At 35.5% G+C, this 22,871-nt stretch overlaps 1 pseudogene; it reads left to right on the top strand.

Annotated features, from left to right (window-relative positions):
• The first annotated feature begins 3,101 nt into the window (after positions 1-3,101).
• Positions 3,102-21,431, top strand: LOC137241576 (T-complex protein 1 subunit eta-like; annotated as a pseudogene).
• Positions 21,432-22,871: the final 1,440 nt, after the last annotated feature.

Below are 22,871 nucleotides of genomic sequence, written 5' to 3'. Positions count from 1 at the left end.
CGACAATCAATATTGGCAGGATTGGACACGGTAAGTCCACTGTTGTGAAAGCTAATTCCGGAGTTCAAACGAAAAGCCATTTTTGTATGCAATGCCACGACAGCAGCAGCAACAACCTATCTGCCAAAGCCACAACAGTCGGGCTATCCACCACAACCTGGTCCACCTGGTTGCCCTCCACAACCTCAACATCCAGGCTATCCTCTACAATAACCAAATGCACCAGGAGGTTACATAGGTCAAATGATGCCACCAACATAACCTGGACAGGCGCCAATGCCCAGTCAGCCACCTATGCCGGGCCACCCCCAATACCCGGACGTCATGGTTATAATGTATGCTAATACAACTAATATATTTCAAATATTACTGATGATTATTTTTGTATTATTTTCTTTAGCAACCCCCTTCACCTGTTACTGGTATATATCAACAGCCCAAACAGTAGCCCAACGCCGTTTAAATCCCGATCAGATGCCTAATCCTAATCAAAACAGCGCTGGTCGTGCTTCTATTACTAATGAACAGGGTTTATTACCACCATTGGTGACCACAAAATATGTGGTACAAGATCAGGGTAACTCCTCGCCAAGTTACGTTAGGTATTGATATTCGAAATAAATTTTTTGTTTGGCAATTACATTGATCTTTCTCGTTTGCAGGCCTTTTTCTATTGCATACCTACAGCAACTGATTTATTAAAAACAACAGCTTTGTCCTTTACACTTACCATCTCACCAATGCACAGTGTTTCGTGTAGAACAAGCTAGCTGGACAAAATTATTTTATGAGATTTTCCGTTTCATATGCAGTCATTTATTACAACTACGTCATTTTTTTCAGCCATATGTTCTTTTTTTTATTTTTTTCCAAAATTTTACTTCATATGCATACATTTGCTTATTTCATATACAGTAACTCATGTGAATAAGTGACATAGATCCAAAAAAATTTAAAGGACTTAAGAATATTACTTTATTGTACTTAAATTGAATTGAATACAAATCTCAATACTCTAAAAAATTCTAAAAATTCGGAAAAAAATTAAAATTTTTTATGAAAATTCGTCGAATTTTTTAAATATAATTTAGTTTTTGTTATAGATCGTGACAAATTTTCTTATGAGAAATTAGTTAAAATAAATTTGCGAAAGCGAAAATTGTAAGAATTATCCAAAAAGGGGTGTCTACTTATTTATGTGAGTGACTGTACATATGTACATACATATTTTGTATTTATTTGAGTATTTATCCTGGCACTACAATTTTTACAGAATTATTTTATAGCACCAGTCAGGAATGTAAAAGTGAATTACAATAATAATAATAACAATGTAAATAATTAAATTAATTATGTGAAAATTACTTATTACAAAAACTTAAAAGTACAGTATCATACAAAGTAGAAAAGACAACACTACTGTGAAAGCTTGAAACAACTGGGGTATTTATTGACTCCTCAACATTATCGGGGGACAGTAAATTCAAGACTTCTGAAGTCAGACTTTTAAATTTTTTCTTAGGTATCTCCCTAAAACTGTTAACTAAAGGATCAGATGTTATAAGCAACATGTTCATAAGATCTCTATTCGTGGCTTCACGCGACTGCTTTTGTGTGTTATCAGCCCTGAATCGTCTCAAATCTTTGTTACGGGCTTCCTGTGCTTCCTCGGAAAGTTGACCAATAGGTAAAATTGCTGATTTTATAATATCAGTACTATGCAGTACTAAGAATTTATGAACTGTAACAGGCATATTAAACCATGGATAGAGATCTATGTATAGTTTTTTAGTCTCGACCGAAAATTTTTCAAATTTTTGGATATTTATATTGTACCCAGCTGCTAATGCGCGAAGGAGAGTGTCGAATCTTTTGATGAGCGTTACATCCAATCCCGTAATCTCAGCACTAGCCTCAGAATTTTCGAAAAACCTACGAGCAGTGTTGCCGTCATTGGTATTGCCGAAACCTGGTTTTGGTTTATCTTCATCAATCCATTGTATGTACCTGTTTTATGCCTTGGTGACTGGTGCGGTAGGTTGTGGCAGGTTGAAGTCAATGATCTTCGCCTTTTTGCTTTTGGTGTGATCTTGTTGACCTTGCGCGTTTATTTTTGTATGTTTTATGGCTACGTGTTTGTTCCCTGTACCAGGGAATTGGTTTTGCCGTTTGTAGATCAGCTTTAAAGGTTCAAATATCTCGTCGGAGCTGGTAGGTACATACATCCTATTTGATATGTAGAGATAACTAAATCTAAAAAAAAAAAAATTAAAAATAGATGTGCAAAGAATTCGCAATGGTTTTTTCTTTCGACTATTAGAGAATACTTGCGACTATAACATATGTAAAATTGAGCCCGGATGTCCGCGGATGTATGTAACTTTTTTGTCCCTAAAATTAAAAATATAACGGAATGTTAAATATATTGAAAATACTCTAATTGTGAAAGAATTACTATTAAAAAATTTTACTTACCTTCGAGCTTAGAATCCATCAAAAAAATTATGTAAAAGTGTTCACTTAAAAGAAATATGAAACTTAATATTCAACAAGAATTTTGAAAATTAATCAATGCATTTTACGGCCACTCCTGCCTTCTTACTTCAATTACTCTATATATATGAGCAAAAATATCAAAAAAAAAAAAACAAAAATCCCATTATTTTGTTTGTTTTCTTTCATTTCTCATTACACTTTTCTTGGAATAAGAACTTTGGTTTTGTCCAACTAGCTTGTTCAACACGAAACACTGTGCAATGGCTCGCACGGTTGAAAGTGAATATGAGCCACCCATTGTAAATTTTGGTGAAATGGGTCCAATTAGATGTAATCGTTGCAAGGCTAATATGCAATTTGTAGATGCTGGTCGTCGTTTCCAATGTCTAATGTGTAAGGTTACAACAGATGGTAAAAAAAACTCTTTCACTTTTACTTGTGTTCATTGATCCATATTTTTTCTCAACAGTGCCAACTGAATATTTCCAACATTTGGGCCACACCGGACAGCGTGTCGATAAATATGAACGTCCTGAACTTGTATTGGGTACATGAGTTTTTGTATAAAAAATATTTGGGTACCGATAGCTCTCAAGGTAGAACCTCAACTCATATCCAACATCAACGCCTCGCATTCAATTGTGGACGCTGTACGCACTACATTGGGTTCACACAATATGGACAAACATATTGTTGATTCCAGTGGTAGGGCCACAATTTCAAATGATGGGGCAACCATTATGAAACTATTGGATATTGTGCATCCAGCCGTAAAACTCTAGTCGACATCGCCAAATCTCAAAATGCTGAGGTAATTTTTTTAAATAAAAAAATAAAAATTTTTCTCTAATCAGGTCGGCGATGGCACCACTTCAGCAGTTCTTTAAGCATGTGAAATCTTAAAACAAGTTAAGCCATATGTTCAGGAAGGCGAGCATGCACGTATCAACATTAAAGCTATACGCAAAGCATTACAATTATGCATGACCAAAATATGACATGGCTGAACATGTCGAAGCGCCAATCAAAGGAACAACAACGTGCTTTATTGGAAAAATGCGATGCCACAGCAATGCCCTCCAAACTTATTCATCAACAAAAAGATTACTTTTCTAAAATGGTTGTGGACGCTTTACTTTTCTTTGGTGGATCCAACGTCATACAAAAAATATAAAATCGCAATTTTAAATATAGAATTGGAATTCAAGGCTGAGCGTGACAATGCTGAAGTACGTATTGATAATTTTAAAGAGTATCAGAAAATTGTTGATGCTGAATGGCGTATTCTGTACAATAAACTAGCCAAGTACGACGCCAATGTTGTGTTATCCAAACTACCTATTGGTGATGTTGGTACACAGTATTTTGCAGATCGTGAAATGTTCTGTTAGTGTACCAGAAGAGGATTTGAAACGTACAATGAAAGCTCGTGGTGGTGCTGTTATGACTATAGCTAATGATATTAATTCAAGTGTTTTCGGTCAATGTGATTACTTTGAAGAACGTCAAGTTGGTGGTGAACATTTCAACATTTTCCAAGGTTTGATAGTGGGTTTGACATTAATTTTATTTTTATAGTTTATAATTATTTAAAGGTTGCGTTAATCATTGTACCATCATGTAACAAAGCTCAGTTTCTTCCAAAAATTGTTCGGCACTGCCACGTAAAATTAATGTACATGTTCTAGGTACATTGATTTTACGTGGCAGTGCCGAACAATTTTTGGAAGAAACTGAGCTTCGTTACATGATGGTACAATGATTGTGCAGCGTACAATTAAATATGATTCTATTGTTGCTGGTAAGTCAAAATACAACTTGAAAAAAATGTCTAATCTTAAATTGTTAAGTAATATTATGAAAAAATTGTGTCCAACTACGGAAGAAAAAACTATAAAATTTGTGTCAGTGAAATGATAATTATTGCTTTTGGTTGTTAGTTCTGAGGCATCGTCTTCGAGTGCCTTCTGATGTTGTTGTTGTTGTAGCAGTGCTTCGCCCCATCCAATAGGTCTGACCAATCACAAATTGTCATAAATGTCCTCCAACGGGAGTCCGAGGAAACTTGATTTTTCAACAGGGGTGGACCATAAAGAGAGGGGTGTTAGAGGAGTTGGTTTCACATTACAATTGAAGAGATGGTTGGTGTCATGTGGGGACACATTGCAAGCAGGGACATTTTGTATGTCGGGGTTGATTCTGGTTAGGTAAGAGTTTAACCTGTTACAGTATCCAGATCGAAGTTGGACTAGAGAGACTCGCGTTTCCCTAGGGAACGTGCGTTCCTGTTCTGCATTTTTAGGGTTTTGCTCTTTGAGTACTGAATTCACCGGGCAATTCCTGACATAGAGATCCGACGCCTGTTTATGGAGTTCACCAAGGACCTGCTTATGTTTTTTGGCTTCATACCGCTGTGTTCTCAGGTGCCGTATTTCCTCATAGTGCTTGCGGGTGTGACTCCTTACGACCCTGGGCGGTGTTGTCTCATCAATCAGATGTCTGTTGGTATGCCCAGGTTCCTGGGTATTCAACAGAAACTGTTCGGTTAGCATTTCATTTTTTTCACTTATTGGGAGTATTCTCGCCTCATTATGTAGATGGTGTTCTGGGGACATAAGGAGACAACCCGTGGCGGTTCTGAGGGCAGTATTTTGGCAGTCCTGTAGCTTCTTCCAGTGGGTAATCCTTAGGCTTAGCGACCATATGGTGTAGGAAACAATAGTGACTTCTTCTGGTGGTGAAGATAGCTACTGATATTTACAATTTAAACAGAAGTAGGGATATGACACTGGCTTGAATGTGAGTTTTTTTTGAAGTTATTGCAAAATGCATTGAGAATTTTTAATATCTTACGAGGTACCTTTGTAAATGTTTCTGAGAATGAAGAATGAGACCTATTCAAACTCAATTTTCACCAGGACAATGCCGCTGAGACTTTGCTATACTTTAACATACAATACTTTACCCCTTTTTAGCACAACTATCATTTTTGATTTTATTAAATTTTAAAAATATTTCTTCCTCTACAGTTCAGCATATCTTTTGCCAACACAGGTTGGCGATGTGTTTGCCTAGGACCGTGCCTTCGCTACTTTATAATGAATGTCAATTCCCATCACTGGATATTGCGGAGCGCGATTGACCAACAAGACGATGCCACGATAACTTTGAGTATTCTTGATCTGAAAATTAATATGCAACGAATTTGTACAACAAACGAACAGCACACACTGAAATAATCTTGGTTAAAAAGTATCTAATAATCTAATAATTCTAAGTTTTTTCCTACGTTACTAATCTAAGCTTTTTATGCTCTAATTAAAATAATATTCAACAATCTCGTAAAGTTTGCAAAGAATTTTAAAGCAATTTAATTGCAATGAATTTGTCAATAATTTTTAACCAAAATTTATAAACTAGATGTATAACAAAACAGTATTTTGAATATAAATTAATTGTAATGAATTTGTCAATAATTTTTAACCAAAATTTATAAAATAGATGTATAACAAAAAAGTATTTTGAATATAAATATTTGTGATGAACTTAACTGAAATAATTCTAAGTTTTTTCCTACGTTACTATTCTAAGCTTTTTATGCTCTAATTAAAATAATATTCAACAATCTCGTAAAGTTTGCAAAGAATTTTAAAGCAATTTAATTGCAACGAATTGGTCAATAATTTTTAACCAAAATTTATAAACTAGATATATAACAAAAAAGTATTTTGAATATAAGTAATTGCTGATGAATTTAACTGACAGTACCAGTACCATCAACTAAATGGTCCTTATAAATATTGTAATCACATAATTCAAAACAAAAAATTATTATGAGTACCTACGTTTATTATTGCAAAATCACGAAGAAAGAGAATTGCATGGAGTACCCTCAAACTAAAATTATTCCACTGAATGTATATATCGCATTTTAAAATAAAAAATGTGAAAACTTAAAAAATTATTAAATCGGTATTTAAGTGTAAGATCCATGAAAGCATCGTACAATAACTTATGTTTTTTTTTGGTAATTAACGTTATCGTTTAGCCTGATTTTGTTAAAAATTTTGTTATTTTTGTGGTATAAATCAACATTCAACACAAAGCTTCTCTGATTATGAGTTGCAATACTTTTTCGTTTAGGTTGCGATATGTAAAATTACATATTTTTGTACACAGTTCTAAAATGTAAAGGAAAAAAATTTATATTTGTCTATTAATAAAATTATTAAAAAGATATTGTTATATTAATGTTATAGAATGCAAGTGGTTTCAAACCTCTGGTAGGCAATTCACCACTTTAACTGCCAGAAAAAATGTTAAATTGTTCATTTTATGTAAAAAAATTTTGAAAATTGCAAATGAAGTCCTGAAAGTTCGGGAGTTTCAATTGAAGTTCAAAAAATTACAATTGAAGTTCACAATTTTCAATAAAAGTTCAGTAAATTATAATTGAAGCTCAGGAATTTCAACTGCAGTTCAGCAAATTACAACTGAAGTTCAGAAAATTACAATTTAAGTTCAATTATAATATTCTGAACTACAAACAGTAGTTCTGAACTTCAATTTTAATTTTCTGAACTAAAAATAGAAATTCTGAGCTTGAATTTAAATTTTCTGAACTCAAATTGAAATCTTTGAACTTCAATTGTAACTTTCGAACCTCAATTGCAGCTTTCTGAACTAAAATAAAAAAGGTATAGTATTAAAATTGGCGATTTACAAGTCAATTTACTCAAATTGTGAATTGCCTTCTCACGATTTGATAGTCTACTGCAACGAATAGTTCTGTTAGTTCTTCTCTTTTGTTTTCTATATCATTAATTAATTAATTTATGGCTCACCAACAAGACTGAAAAACTATTCCTTCCTTAAGACTTATAGTTAATAATTTACAACTATTATAAATAATCTAATATATTATAAAAATGTTGAATAAAAGAAATGTTAATGGATTTTAATTATAGAAATGTTTTATTTATATAGCAGTATAATCCAAGTAAAAAAACGGTCATAACACTAGTGAAAAGGCGATCATATTAACGTAAAAATACTGTAAAGGCTCCATTTCTGATACTTAGCATAGACTTGACTTGACTTGAGAACTGTCACTTACAGTTCTGTTAAATGAACATTGTATGTTACTGATTACTCAAAACTTAGCAACACTTAACTTGACTTAGAAGTCTGTTGAATTTTGATTTTCTATGTAAGTTCTAAGTGACGTTTATATTTTGAGTTGCCATTTGTTTGTTTCCATTTCATTTTGACATTTTGTCATACAAAATGACATTTATTGATTATGATGCCAGATTGTGTGCGCTAAGTGGGGTATAATCGTGGCTAAGTTTCCAAGTTTACGCCAAGTCAAGTCAAGTCTATGCTAACGCCCCGATTCTAGTGTGGTAACAACATTCTTCACCACGGTAACGAAATCATGTGGCAACTTTTACACCCTTTTGGTATTCTACCCGCGAAAGTAGCCGGATAATTGTTTACCCACAAAAGTAGATGGTTACATCGAAATAACCTCACAACAGCTGTTGTTTAGAAAAGGCAAAACTGAAAAATAAAGAATTGTAAGCCCAAAATAGTAAAGATAATAGTATACATATTTGTTTACATTATGTAATTTCACAGAATAAATTACAATATACCTATGTGGAAACTTCTCATGCATAATATGCATATACACATCGTTCCGTTTATTCGTTAACCTCGTATCTACAAGTGAGGCATTTTCGGTAAAGCGAACACGGTTGCCACACCATGTTTTCATTTGGGACCAAAATTCATCGAAAACAAGGACAAAATTTTTGTTTTATTTTATTAGTATAAAATACAAAATTTTAGGATGTTTCCATATAAAATTTTACTAAACATGGTGAAGACTTTCCTTTATTTCAAGCTGAAGAAACAAATATATGTGCATGTAACCAAAAATGATACTATATTTTGACATAGGATAAGTTTATGTTTTCCACCAACCAAACGTTTTGAACCTAGTTTTGGTCACAAAGCTCTTGGTTCTAGCATTATATTGTTGATTGCAATGAAGCAAAATGAATAGTGCAGTTACGGTTTAGTAAGAAACGGTTCAAAATTTGCGTTCTGATGTTGCCGAACTATGTTTGTGGAAAACTCAGTAAATCATAAACGAAACTAGGCAAGTTTGTTAGTGCTATTTTTATAGATGCTTACTTTTTCCCTTAACGTTTAAACTTCATATCAGAGCCTAGATTCAGTAAGTGTGAGTTTTGATCCCAGGTCTCAAGGGTTCTGCTAGCACCTACGGGAATAATTTTATACAAAACATTTCTTCCGAAATCAAATCTCGTTTGCATTTGCTTCCTTCTGTCTTTGAGTTAAAATATTTCTTGTGTCAAGCTACTTAGTTTTCAACTACCTTGCGTGGCTTAACACCACAATAGTCCTGGAATTCCTTGAACTCATTGAGCTGGGTGAGAAAGATTTAAATATCAACGTGCCAAACGTGAAGTAATGCGTAGAATTTCTGTGTATTAGTTTTGAAAGTGTTAGGCTCACGGCAGAGTGCTCGCTATAAGCTATGCTAGGCGAGAAGCAATTTTTATTTTCACATATTTTACATAGTGTTGTATAACCGATCGAAATATTTAGCCGTTATTAATATTATTATAAAACAAGAGTTTTTTTTTGATTAGTCGGTTATTTCATCAACAATTAAGGACAATGTGTTTGCCAACACTTTTCTTTTTAATGCCTGGCATAAATTATATCCTAGGTGAAATGTTATTGTTCTGGTACATTTTACTGACTGAGCAATTTTTTATGGTGAGAGTTCCATTGAAGTAAATTCAAATTTATATGGGGGCTAACGAAAGTGTGGCGAATTTTTGGGCAATATTGTGAATTTTTACCAGAGTGAAAAAGAAAGAAAAGTACCAATCGTGGTTACTGCCTAAAAAGGACCAAATTTGTAGGAAAGGTACCAGGGGACCAAAAGGGGTTGGAAGAGACCATTTTTGGTCCAAATGGACCAAAGTGGCAACCGTGAAAGCGAAGAAAACTACCTTTTAAATTTCTCCACAGACACTGGTGAGTTCCTAGGTGATGACAGCGTTACCACTTGGGCCAGAATCGCGAATAAAAGAAGCGGTAACGATATTCGGTTACATAATGTTCTGGGAACTATTTTACCGGTAACGCTCAGAATCGTGGCGTAAGTGTCAGTAAGGGAGCCTTAAAAATACAAGTCTGAATTACTCGTAAAGTTACAGGTATATAACTTAAAAAATGACTGCCGTAACGTGAATGTAAGAACAGTACAGCACCATAGTTTGTTTACATTTCGATAACCTAATACCGCATATGTGTTAGCAGTATGGACAATCACATAAATAGGTACGACGGAATGGACTGGTCACAAAAGGGTGCGACGCCCTGTACAAATGCTACTTAACGATTTACGTGTTCCATCGACACAGATTTTAGTAATTTTACTAACCAATTTACGGGTACAGTTTTTGCTGGGTAACGTAACGTGGCGAGGGCCCAGCAAAAATGTACCCGTAAATTGCCCAGAAAAATGACTAATATCTGTGTCGATGGAACACGTAAATCGTTAAGTAGCATTTGTACAGGGCGGCGTTAAGTTTTGTGACCAGTCCATTCCGTCGTACCTATTTATGTGATTGTCCATACTGTTCACACTTATACGGTATTAGGTTATAGAAATGTAAACAAACTATAGTGCTGTACTGTTCTTACATTCACGTTTACTGTCAAATGGCAGTCATTTTTTAAGTTATATTCCTGTAACTTTACGAGTATTTTTACGTTAATATGACCGCCTTTTGACTAGTATTACGACCGTTTTTTTTACTTGGATTATATCTGAAATTACTAAATAAATAAAACATTTCTTTAATACAAATCCATTAACATTTCTTTTATTCAACATTTTTATAATATATTATATTATTTATAATAGTTGTCAATTATTAACTATAAGTCATAAGGAAGGAATAGTTTTTCAGTCTTGTTGGTGAGCCATAAATACAAATTTTATTGTATGCGATTGTATGCATACAAAGTTAAGGGTGTTATGGAATCGCCTCCTTGATAGAGCAGTAAGGAAGGCAGTAGGCATGATCTGGGGGTGCTCTGTGGCTAGTCATGTCGGCTGGGTGGGGTCCTTGCCAACCTTACTGTTCCTGCGCCATAACAAAAAAAATCATATCATGCCTATTCAAGACTCAGCTGTCAAATTCGAAAAAAAACTGACGGAAGCGCAGAGCCGACTCAAAACGCTTATAAATTCAAATTTAAACGACATCCGGCAGAACCGGATGCCACGGACAGACCGTTAAACATTCAAAAATTTAAATTCAAAAAAGAAACTAACGCAAAGAAAAAAATTACCGAACCGGACATGGCCGGTTACTAACGCTGAAAATCAAAAGGAAAAAAAAATTGCTGAAAAGTAAAACCAAAAGGAAGGGGAAAACAGAAAGGGCCGAATATAACTTGGGGCGCCGCGGGTGTTGTTGCGAAGCCCGGTGCTGAGCCCACCCTCAAAATCCATGGCCACCGACGCACCTAAATTTTCGGTGGCCCCTTACCTTAATGCCTAAGTGCCTTCTAAATAAAAGAGAACGCCAGCATTCCCATTGTTACAATAATTTATTTATAGTTCATTATGTTCTCGTTTATTTACAACCTAAAAAAAACTTGAATAACGAAAACGAATTTCGAAAAAATTCGCAGTTTTAAAAGTCTTCATGTAAACTTACAAATGTTTAGTCAATAATTTTGAACTACAAACTTATTCTAGTTGGAGTAAATAAAAAGGCTGAAGTCTTTTGAAAATTCGCATTGGTTTTTTTAAAAACTCTTTTTCGAAGGCTGATTTTGCGTTTTCTTCCATACAAAGTGTAAAACTGTGCAAAATTACTAAAAATGTATATTTGAATTAAATAATACCATTATTTTTAAAAACTATTCTTATTTTAAAATTTTTTCGAAATTTTGTTCGGGTAGACCCCAACAGCTTTCATTGTACAATGCATTAACCGTTTTTTTGTTTAATTTACGTAAGTAAAATGTGTAAGTGATTTTTTCCTGCTATTTTTTTTTGTTTTTTTTTTTTACGCAGCTATACATTTGTAGTAGATTAGGGTGGGTCTTTTTACGCATTTAAAAGGCAATTCCAATATCCAAACACGACATTGGAAACGTCTTCTGAAGTATTGTGCTTTTTTTTCAAATTCTCGCTAGCAAAACCGCACCCCTATATTTAAATAGTGATATATATATAAAACTTGGAAATCAGGTCAGTTAAATTTTTGCCCTGCGTACTGCAGCTGGGGTAGAAAAATGTATAAGAAATAACCATTTTCTTTCACGTTCATAATTAATAACTGCTAGCAAAAGCGGTAAAGTTCTCAGATTTTACAAAAGGAATGCTGCATTTATGCTGAAAACGCTTCACACATCACCTCTCTGGTAGTTCAGCCTTTACAGCTTCAGTAGCCGTTATACTAAAATAAAGACCTTTAAAAAACTGTGGCCATCAGCTTGCATACTATATTATTTGAAGCACAGATTTTACTGAACAATTGGACCCACCCTTATTCAGAAGTAATAAATATCCAATTTTATATATTCTTTGTTTTTTTTTTTTTGTTAGTTTAAACAATTGATTGAATGTATACAGAAAATGTGTATGTCGATTTTGAAAATGTTTTCAAAAAAAAATTTTTAAAACTCGGCAGGTTTTCAAAAATATTCAGAAAATTTTCATTTAAAATTCTAAGCTATTTTTTTGAGCATGCTTTCGGCAATTTTTTCCTCCGAAGAACATTTTAGATTTTCTTACATTATAAAACAATTTTCTTATTTATATGAAAGAAAATCTAAAATACCCATATATGTAATAGTGTTCAGGTATCTACACGCACTAAAGTAACAGCACAGTTTAACCATCGATACCTTTTTTTTCAATAACCAAATTTAAAAATAAATTTCAGTGCAATTAAGAGGAATGTGAATGAGTTGTAAACCAACTCCTAAAACATTTTTGAATAAATTTCGAAATTTTACTTCAGAACCTTATTAAAACTAACTAACTTAACTAATTTTAGGCTGGCATTACGAATTTATAGTCCACCTCAACTACCAAAGATTTTTACAATTATTTTTTAGGCTGGCATTACAAATTTATAGTCCAACTCAACTCCCAAAGATTTTTACAATTATTCTGTTAATTCCAAACCCAACTAGTAATTGGTTAAATTAAAATTAAAAAAATGTGGTTTTTTTATTACTGAACGAACTCATCCAGTTTTAAAGGCAGTTATTGTCGTAGTTGGTGGCTGTATCAGCAGGCCTATACGAGGCGGCCCGGCTGGTTGTGGTTAATCAAGTGGAGGTTGCAGCAGGCCTATCTGAGGCGGCCCTGTTGATTGTTGTTGCTAAAGCTGAGGGTGGTGGTACGTCCGGTGGTTTCGTTGGCGCTATAGCTGGTGGTAGCGCGTTTGGTTGGCTAGCGCTATCGCTGGTGTTTGCGCGCGGTTTATAGTGGCCGTGCACGGTTTTTGCACGCAAAGAGGGTAGGTGCTGTCGATTATATAACGCGCCTTAGTGGCACTGGCGATGGTGGTTGCGCTAAGCTGGTGATTGCGCGTGGTGTAATGGTAGTGCGCCGCCGGCGGTGGTTGCGCTGTCTAGGCGGTTGTAGTGCTTCTGGTATAGGCTCATCCAGGGGGCCCACATGCAGCGGCCTCTCGTGGTGGTGCCGGCTGCTGCTGTCGTGTCCGCTATTACAAAGACGGCTGGCGGAAGCGAATCTCTTTACTCTCTGCTGATTTTGTTTATACTTCTTACTGTTCTTCTTCTAATTTTCGAATGTCAAGGACGCGTGCACAACTAAGCGCTTTTTCCAATGAAGTTATGAGCGTTGATTTTTTTTTTGGTCGATATATTTTGTGGGGCGGGTGAGTGAGCAGGTACAATGTGGGTGCCTACGCGCACACGCCTCGCTACTCGTAGTGCTATTTCTCACTACGGAATCGTTCCGTGAATATATTTCCGCTTTATACGACAATGAAAAATCGGTACGTTTTTGTTTTTGATGCTGCTCTAGTGTCAAAACAACAGCTACAGCGACCGACTTCGCAACATGTACAACAAATAAGCTTGGTCGTTATTATTACAGATTCTTGATGCTGGAATGTGATTTCGCTTTTGTTTAACAGCTGATAATAACGATTTTACTGCACCAATCCAATGTTAAATGCCTCTGTAGGAGCTAGCACATGATTTAGAATTGATTTCGCTTTTGTTTAATAGCTGATAGTAACGTTTTTACTGCACCAATCCAATGTTAAATGCCTCCGTAGGAGCTAGCACATGATTTAATATGGGAATTGAACCAAATTTACATCTTCTCTTAGAGATCATCATTTACGCGCCCGTGGCGACCTCTAGTGTTCCTTTCGATCAAAATTGCCATGGCACCTTTTATTTGCCATCACTAGCCACTAGGTACGTTCCAAAGGTGACTCTCGCAAGCGGACCATAACAAGGGAAACTTAAATAAATTAATTAATGATATAGAAAACAAAAGAGAAGAACTAGCAGAACTATTGGTTGCAGTAAACGATCAAATCGCGAGTAGGCAATTCACAATTTGAGTAAGTTGACTTGTAATTCGCCAATTTTAATACTATACCTTTTTTATTTTAGTTCAGAAAGCTGCAATTGAGGTTCGAAAGTTACAACTGAATTTCAAAAATTTCAATTCAAGCTCAGAATTTCTATTTGTAGTTCAGAAAATTAAAATTGAAGTTAAGAATTTCTGTTTGTTGTTCAGAAAATTATAATTGAATTTAAATTATAATTTTCTGAACTTCAGTTTTAATTTGCTGAACTGAAGTTGAAATTCCTGAGCTTCAATTGTAATTTACTGAACTTCTATTGAAAATTGTGAACTTCAATTGTAATTTTTTGAACTTCAATTGAAATTCCTGAGCTTTCAGAACGTCAATTTCAACTTTCAAAATTTTTTTACATAAAATGAACAATTTAACATTTGTTCTGACAGCTAAAGTGGTGAATTGCCTACCAGAGGTTTGAAACCACTTGCATTCGTGTTGGCGCTTCTCTATATCATTAATACAACAATATCTTTTTAATAATTTCATTAATAGAAATATATAAATTGTTTTCCTTTACATTTTAGAGCTGTGTACAAAAATATGTAATTTTACATATCGCAACCTAAACCAAAAAGTATTGCAACTCATAATCAGAGAAGCTTTGTATTGAATGTTGATTTATACTACAAAAAAAACAAAATTCTTAACAAAACCAGGCTAAACGATAACGTTAACTACCAAAAAAACATAAGTTATTTTATGATGCTTTCATGGATCGATTTACACTTAAATACCGATTTAATTTTTTTTAAGTTTTCACATTTTTTAGTTTAAAATGCGATATATACATTCATTCAATTTTCTTTCTTCGAGATTTTGCAATAATAAACGTAGGTACTCATAGTAATTTTTTGTTTTGAATTATGTGATTACAATATTTATAAGGATCATTTAGTTGATGGTATTGGTACTGTAAGTTAAATTCATCAGCAATTATTTATATTCAAAATATTTTCTTGTTATACATCTAATTTATAAACTTTGGTTAAAAATGATTGACAAATTCGTTGCACTTAAATTGCTTAAAAACTTGTTGCAAACTTTACGCTATTGTTGAATATTTTTTTAATAAAGAGAATAAAAAGCTTAGAGCAATTAATTAGAATAAATTTTTAAGTCCACCATTTATGTCTGGCTCAGTGGCTTCATTTGCATCCGTCTCTGCGTCGTCTTCATCATCGCCGTCGTTGCCCTCATGTTCGTTTTCTTCATCAGATTCTTCTTCATTGTCTTGCATTTCATCTGTGTCATCAACTTCCATGTCCTCCTCACTCACTCCTCTTCATGGTCAAATTCTTTTTCTGCACGTTCGCGTGCAATTTGGTCAGAATCCTGTGACAAAACTTCAGCCCATGAAAACTTTTTCTTCTTCATAGATTTTTTGTCAGATTTGGACCTTAGGTTTATAGGCGACACCCGATTGGAGAGTGTGCGCTCATGGAATGGCGTGCCCACTGAAATATTCTTCATATTACTCCATGCTGCATTGCCGTTATGTCTATTCATGTCAAATATATAATTTTTGTTTTCAATTTCCTCTTTTACTCGCACACAACTACGTACTATTTCATTGTTATCCAAACGCAACTCAGCTAATGAGTATCCAAGCTGTTGAAACTCTTGTTCGAATATACGACGATACGCTGCATAATCCGGCCCGTCGTGATAGGCTAATTGCTCTACATGATGAAGGAATTCACCTAAATATTTAGGAACCTGCTTGCCATAGATTTTTTTCAGCATTTCGCATACAACAGTCATTAGATACTCCTTATCACGATGAACTTTTTCTTGCTGATGTTGTATTGCCGCATCTTTCCATGGTAAATATCCTTGAGACCAAAATATTAAATTATAACCTAAACATTCTAAGTCACTACGGTTTGAATGGGCACCTATGTGAGCATATCGAGATGTGAACTCTAAAGTACCACCATGCGCTCGGCGCTGATCCATAACGAAAGGGCGATGTACTCCGTTATCCATGAATTCCGAAATCAATAAGGAATATACGTTCCTCCTCGACAGCTACAAGTGATTCTGCAACTACAGTACTCGCTGGATGCGTGATACTTTTACCATTTGAACTATTAAACAGTTTTTCATGACGTCGAGTCAAGCGTTTTGTGCCGGTCGTTACGCAGGTATTTGAAGTATTGTACCATCATGTAACGAAGCTCAGTTTCTTCCAAAAATTGTTCGGCACTGCCACGTAAAATCAATGTACATCTATCATTAACGCAACCTTTAAATAATTATAAACTATAAAAATAAAATTAATGTCAAACCCACTATCAAACCTTGGAAAATGTTGAAACGTTCACCACCAACTTGACGTTCTTCAAAATAATCACATTGACCCAAAACACTTGATTTAATATTGTAACGAATTTACTGCAAATCCTCTTATTTGCAATCCTCTGCTAAATTCGAATCACAAAACTGTTGAATAAATAACTCCAATATTGAATAATGGAAAAAATGGCCTTTATTAAAGTACTTCACAATAACACTTATACTTTGCTACTCGTTGGCTTAATAACCAAACTGATTGATAACTCAAATGAAACTCTACTATTGGCCGCCAGATCGCCTGCTTAATCAAACTGATTGATAGCTCAACTCAAACTGAATTACATTTTACTCGCTTGTGCCGCTTTTATAGTTTACGCTGCATACATCTAGGCTCTTCCAATTCCAGAACTTACCAACTATTTCGAGTGTTTATAGTTCTCATATAGTTTCTACTTGTTTACAATTTTCTACTTTTCAGCGTCTCTCAGATGTATGTGAGTTTGTAGTTTACAGTCTCTCGCACACACATAGGCGTATAAGTAAATGCATCTGTGTGTGACATCTCTCGGCTGTTTTATATATGTGTATACATGATTTGATTATTGACGTGAACATCGCTTAGCATCGCCTTAGTGATGGTATAGCTTAGGGATGCTAATATCCGTGACAATATCATTAGCTGTAGTCATAACATCACCACCACAAGCTTTCATTGTAAGTTTCCAATCTTCTTTTGGTACATGAACAGCACAGAACATATCACAATCTGTAAAATACAGTATAGCAACATCACCAATTGGTAGTTTAGATAACACAACATTGGTGCCTTACTTAGCTAGTTTATTGTACATAATACGCCATTCAGCATCAACAATTTTATGATACTTTTGAATATTATCAACACGTAGTTCAGCACTATCACGCTCAGCCTTGAATTCGAATTCTATATTTAATGCCATTTTATATTTTTTGTATGTCCATCAAAGAAAAGTACAGCGTCCACAACAATTTTAGAAAATAAATCTTTTTGTTGATTAACAAGTTTGGAGGTCATTGCTGTGGAAGCGCATTTTTCCAATAAAGCACGTTGTTGTTCCTTTGATTGGCGATTTGACATGTACAGCCATGTCATTTTTAGTCATGCATAATTGTAGTGCTTTACATATAGCTTTAATGATGATACGTACATGCACGCCTTCCTCAACATATGGCTTAACTTGTTTTAAGATTGCCCTCCTTAAAATACTACTGAAGTGTTGCCATCGCCGACCTGATAAGAGAAAAAAGTTTATACTACACATTCTAATATAACAAAAAACTTACCTCAGCATCTTGAGATTTGGCGATGTCGACTAGAGTTTTACGGCTGGATGCATAATATCCAATAGTTTCATAATGGTTGTACCATCATTTGAAATTGTGGCCCTACCACTGGAATCAACAATATGCTTGTCCATGCTGCGTGAACCTAATGTAGTGCGTACAGCGTCCACAATTGAATGCGAGGCATTGATGTTGGATATGAATTGTGGTTTACCTTGAGAGCTATCGGTACCCAAACATTTTTTACACAAAAACTCATGTACCCAATACAAATTCAGGACGTTCATATTTATCGACACGCTGTCCGGTGTGGCCCAAATGTTGGAAATATTCAGTTGGCACTGTTGAGAGAAAATATGGATCAATGAACACAAGTAAAAGAGAAAGAGTTTTTACCATCTGTTGTTACTTTACAAATTAGACATTGGAAACGACGACCAGCATCTACGAATTGCATATTAGCCTTGCAACGATTACATCTAATTGGACCCATTTCACCAAAATTTACAATGGGTGGCTCATATTCACTTTCAACCGTGCGTGCCATTGGTGAGATAGTAAGTGTAAAGGAAAAAGCTGTTGTTTTTAATAAATCAGATGTTGCAGGTATGCAATACAAAAAGGACCTGCAAACGAGAAAGATCAATGTAATTGCCAAACAAAACATTAATTTCGAATATCAATACCTAACGTAACGTGGCGAGGAGTTACCCTGATCTTGTACCACATATTTTGTGGTCACCAATGGTGGCAATAAACCTTGTTGATTAGTAATAAAAGCACCACCAGCGCTGATTTTGAATGATAACGCTTATCGGATTTGGCATCTGATCGGGATCTAATAGGCGTTGGGCCACTGTTTCGCAGGTGGTTGCTAAAGAAAATTATAAAAAAATAATCATAAGCAATGTTTGAAATATATCAGTAGTATTAGCATATCTTGAACTAGGTCTTAAAGGCCGTAAATAAATAAATAATAATTATTATTATATAACCAGGACATGCGGATATTGGGGGTTGACCCGGCATGGGTGGCTGACTGGGCATTGGCGCCTGTCCAGGTTGTGTTGGTTGCATCATTTAACCCATGTCACCACGTGGTGCACCTGGTTGTTGTAGGGGATAACCTGGCTGTTGAGGTTATGGAGGACAACCAGGTGGACCAGGTTGTGGTGGATAGCCCGACTGTTTTGGCGTTGGCAGATAGGTTTTTGCTGCTGCTGTCGTGGCATTGCACAACCCGGTTGCTGTTGTGGTATATACCTTGGCATAACTGGATGTGGTGTCATTGCCCCACCTGGTCCAGTAGATGCCGGCGGCATACCTGGAGGACCATCCAGCAAAAATCTAGTGACAGAAAATGGCTTTTCCCATATCGCTACACATCCACTCATTCATTTTTTTGTTTAGTTTTCCACGCACTAACCAAGCTATTAAGATCCTAATTTTGCAAGTATTAACACTTCTTTCGTATTTCTTGTTCAGTTTTATAATAATAATTATAATAAATTAAGTCCACGCTTGTCTGTGCTCAAAATTTACTTCTCAAGAGCAATGGCGGCTGGTTCTAGATACAAACACACGTTACAGCACCAAATTTAGAGATCACTTTTGCTGATATTGTTGTGAATTATGTTTCTTTATGAAAAATGTACACTTTTAACTTTTAGACAGACCTAAAACACTTTTTCTTCTATTTATTTGGAAATTTAGAACTTTATCAATGCGGTACGTCTGCGACGTTTCAAGCTGAAAACAACAAATGGCGGATTCGCAAAAAAATGTTGGGTCCAATTAGATGTAATATGCAATTTGTAGATACTGGTCGTCGTTTCCAATGTCTTATGTGTAAAGTAACGACAGATGGTATACAAAATCTTTCACTTTTACTTGTGTTCATTGATCCATATTTTTTCTCAACAGTGCCAACTGTATATTTCCAATATTTGGGCCACACCAGACAGCGTGTCGATAAATATGAACGTCCTGAACTTGTATTCGGTACATATGAGTTTTTGTGTAAAAAATATTTGGGTACCGATAGCTCTCAAGGTAAACCTCAACTCATATCCAGCATTAGTGCCTCGCAATCAATTGTGGACGCTATGCGCACTACATTGGTTCCACGCAGTATGGACAAGCATATTGTTGATTTAAGTGGTAAGGTCACAATTTCAAATGATGGTACAACCAGTATAAAACTATTGGATATTGTACATCCAGCCGTAAAACTCTAGTCGACATCGCCAAATCTCAAGATGCTGAGGTAAGTTTTTTGTTATATTAGAATGTGTAGAATAAAAATGTTTCTCTTATGAGGTCGGCGATGGCACCACTCCAGTAGTACTTTAAGCAGGTGAAATCTTAAAACAAGTTAAGCCATATGTTGAGGAAGGCGTGTATGTATGTATCATCATTAAAACTATACGTAAAGCATTACAATTATGCATGACCAAAATATGACATGGCTGTACATGTCGAAGAGCCAATCGAAGGAACGTGCTTTATTGGAAAAATGCGCTGCCACAGCAATGTCCTCCAAACTTATTCATTAACAAAAAGATTTATAATATTTAGATAATGCTGAAGTACGTGTTGATAATGTTCAAGAGTATCAGATTATTGTTGATGCTGAATGGCGTATTATGTACAATAAACTAGCTAAGTAAGGGGCCAATGTTGTGTTATCTAAACTACCAATTGGTGATGTTGCTACACAGTATTTTGCAGATCATGATATCTTCTGTACTGTTCGTGTACCAGAAGAAGATTTTAAACGTACAATGAAAGCTTGTGGTGGTGCTGTTATGACTACAGCTAATGATATTAATTCAAGTGTTTTGGGTCAATGTGATTACTTTGAAGGACGTCAAGTTGGTGGTGAACTTTTCAACATTTTCCAAGGTTTGATATTGGGTTTGACAGTGATTTAAATTTCATAGTTTATAATTATTTAAAGGTTGCGTTAATGCTAGAACATGTAGTACATTGATTTTACGTAGCGGTGCCGAACAATTTTTGGAAGAAACTGAGCTTCGTTACATAATGCTATAATGATTGTGCGGCGTACAATTAAACATGATTCTCTTGTTGCTGGTAAGTCAAAACACAAATTGAAAAAAATGTCTAATCTTAAATTGCTAAGTAATATTATGAAAAGATTGTGACTCCGGAAAAAAAACTATAAAATTTATGTCAGTGAAATGATAATTATTGCTTTTGGTTGTTAGTTTTGAGGCATCGTCTTCGAGTGCCTTCTGATCGTATATGCCGTTACCTTTGCCAACTACCTGTATGGCGTTAAACTGATCAGTAACGTCGCCGTGGATTCGTTCAGTGTAATGTAGCTCAGCTCTATAACAAAACAATCAAAACATGTTTGTACACAAAAGTAAACGAGGGACTCAACTGGTTGATAAGCTACAAAGCTTTATAGGTTCAGAGCTACCGCAACCCGATTGTTAACCTCAGCTAAGCGAGAGGAATCCTGTTACAAATATGAATGTATCTCACACATATTTATCAGGCGAGGCTCTGCCGACCCCAAGTTCCTCGTGGAATCCGGGGGTAGAGCGGGATGGCTTAGAAGGTTTAAGTGGTCATATTAATCGTTCCTGAGATGGCTGTTAATGTTGTAACGATGCCCTATCCAATAGGTCTGACCGATCCCAAATTTTCATCAAAGTCCTCTAACGGGAGTCCGAGGAAACTTGCTGTTTCAACAAGGGTGGAGAGGGGTGTTAGAGACGTTGGTTCCACATTACAATTGAAGGGATGGTTGGTGTCATGTGGGGACACATTGCAAGCAGGGACATTTTGTATGTCGGGGTTGATTCTGGATAGGTAAGAGTTTAGCCTGTTACAGTATCCAGATCGAAGTTGGGCTGGAGTGACTCGCGTTTCCCTAGGGAGTGTGCGTTCCTCTTCTGCAAGTTTAGGGTATTGTTCTTTAAGTACTGGATTCACCGGGCAATTCCTGACATAGAGGTCCGACGCCTGTTTATGGTTTTCACCAAGGACCTGCTTATGTTTTTTTTTGGCTTCATACGGCTGTGTGTTCTCAGGTGCCGTATTTCCTCATAGTGCTTACAGAGGTGACTCCTTAAGCCCCTCGGCGGTGTTGGGTCATCAATCAGATGTCTGTTGGGATACCCAGGTTTCTGGGTATTCAACAGAAACTGTTTGGTTAGCATTTCATTTCTTTCTCTTATTGGGAGTTTTCTCGCCTCATTGTGCAGGTGATGTTCTGAAGACATAAGAAGGCAGCCCGTAGCGGTTTTGGGGCAGCATTTTGACAGGCCTATATTTTCTTCCAGTGAGTAACCTTTAGGCTTGGCGACCATATCGGAGACGCGTACCGTGCAAGCGTCTATTTATCTTTACCCCAAGTGCTGCCGATTTATCGCATTATTAGTGTTGGGAACTATCGAATGAATTCAACTATCGATAGTTAGTTACTGAATGATTTTAACTATCGAACGAATATCTTCATTCATTCATTCATTCATTTAATTTGTTCTTTAGCTTGCCAGAAGCCAAAAGAACAATTTCTGGATTGTTTTAGTTACCCCTCGGGGTAGCTAAAGAACAAACCTATATAAGACAAAAAACGTCGTGTTCCAATGAAACGAGATCCAGATACGGCTAGAGATTTAACATGCAAATGCGACAACAATGTGAACCATATGGATCAATTTGTTGTTGCATTTGTATGTTAAATTTCTATCCGTATCTGGATCACGCTACATTGGAACGTAACAAAAACGTTAAATATGACTAAAATGGTGCAAATTGTGCTTCAAGTAAATAATGAAAATATTCAATTTAAATGCCTTTGTTACATGTTATGCAAAGCGCATGAATGATATGCAAATGACCTTGGTTCGCAACCCACAGTTTTTTGGGCTCCCCAAATCTGTGGGGAGATTTTATGCCTCTACAACAACAACAACAACAACAGGAAATAAGGTTACTTAAAATGGATTTTTATCTGTATTATTCAAATCTGTTTCAGAGGCATTATTGATTGCCTTAACTTATACATAAGCTACTGTTTTT

The sequence above is a fragment of the Eurosta solidaginis genome, chromosome 2 (genome assembly GCF_040869045.1).
Source record: "Eurosta solidaginis isolate ZX-2024a chromosome 2, ASM4086904v1, whole genome shotgun sequence".
Classification (NCBI taxonomy): domain Eukaryota; kingdom Metazoa; phylum Arthropoda; class Insecta; order Diptera; family Tephritidae; genus Eurosta; species Eurosta solidaginis.
This window is presented reverse-complemented; position numbering and strand designations above follow the sequence as displayed.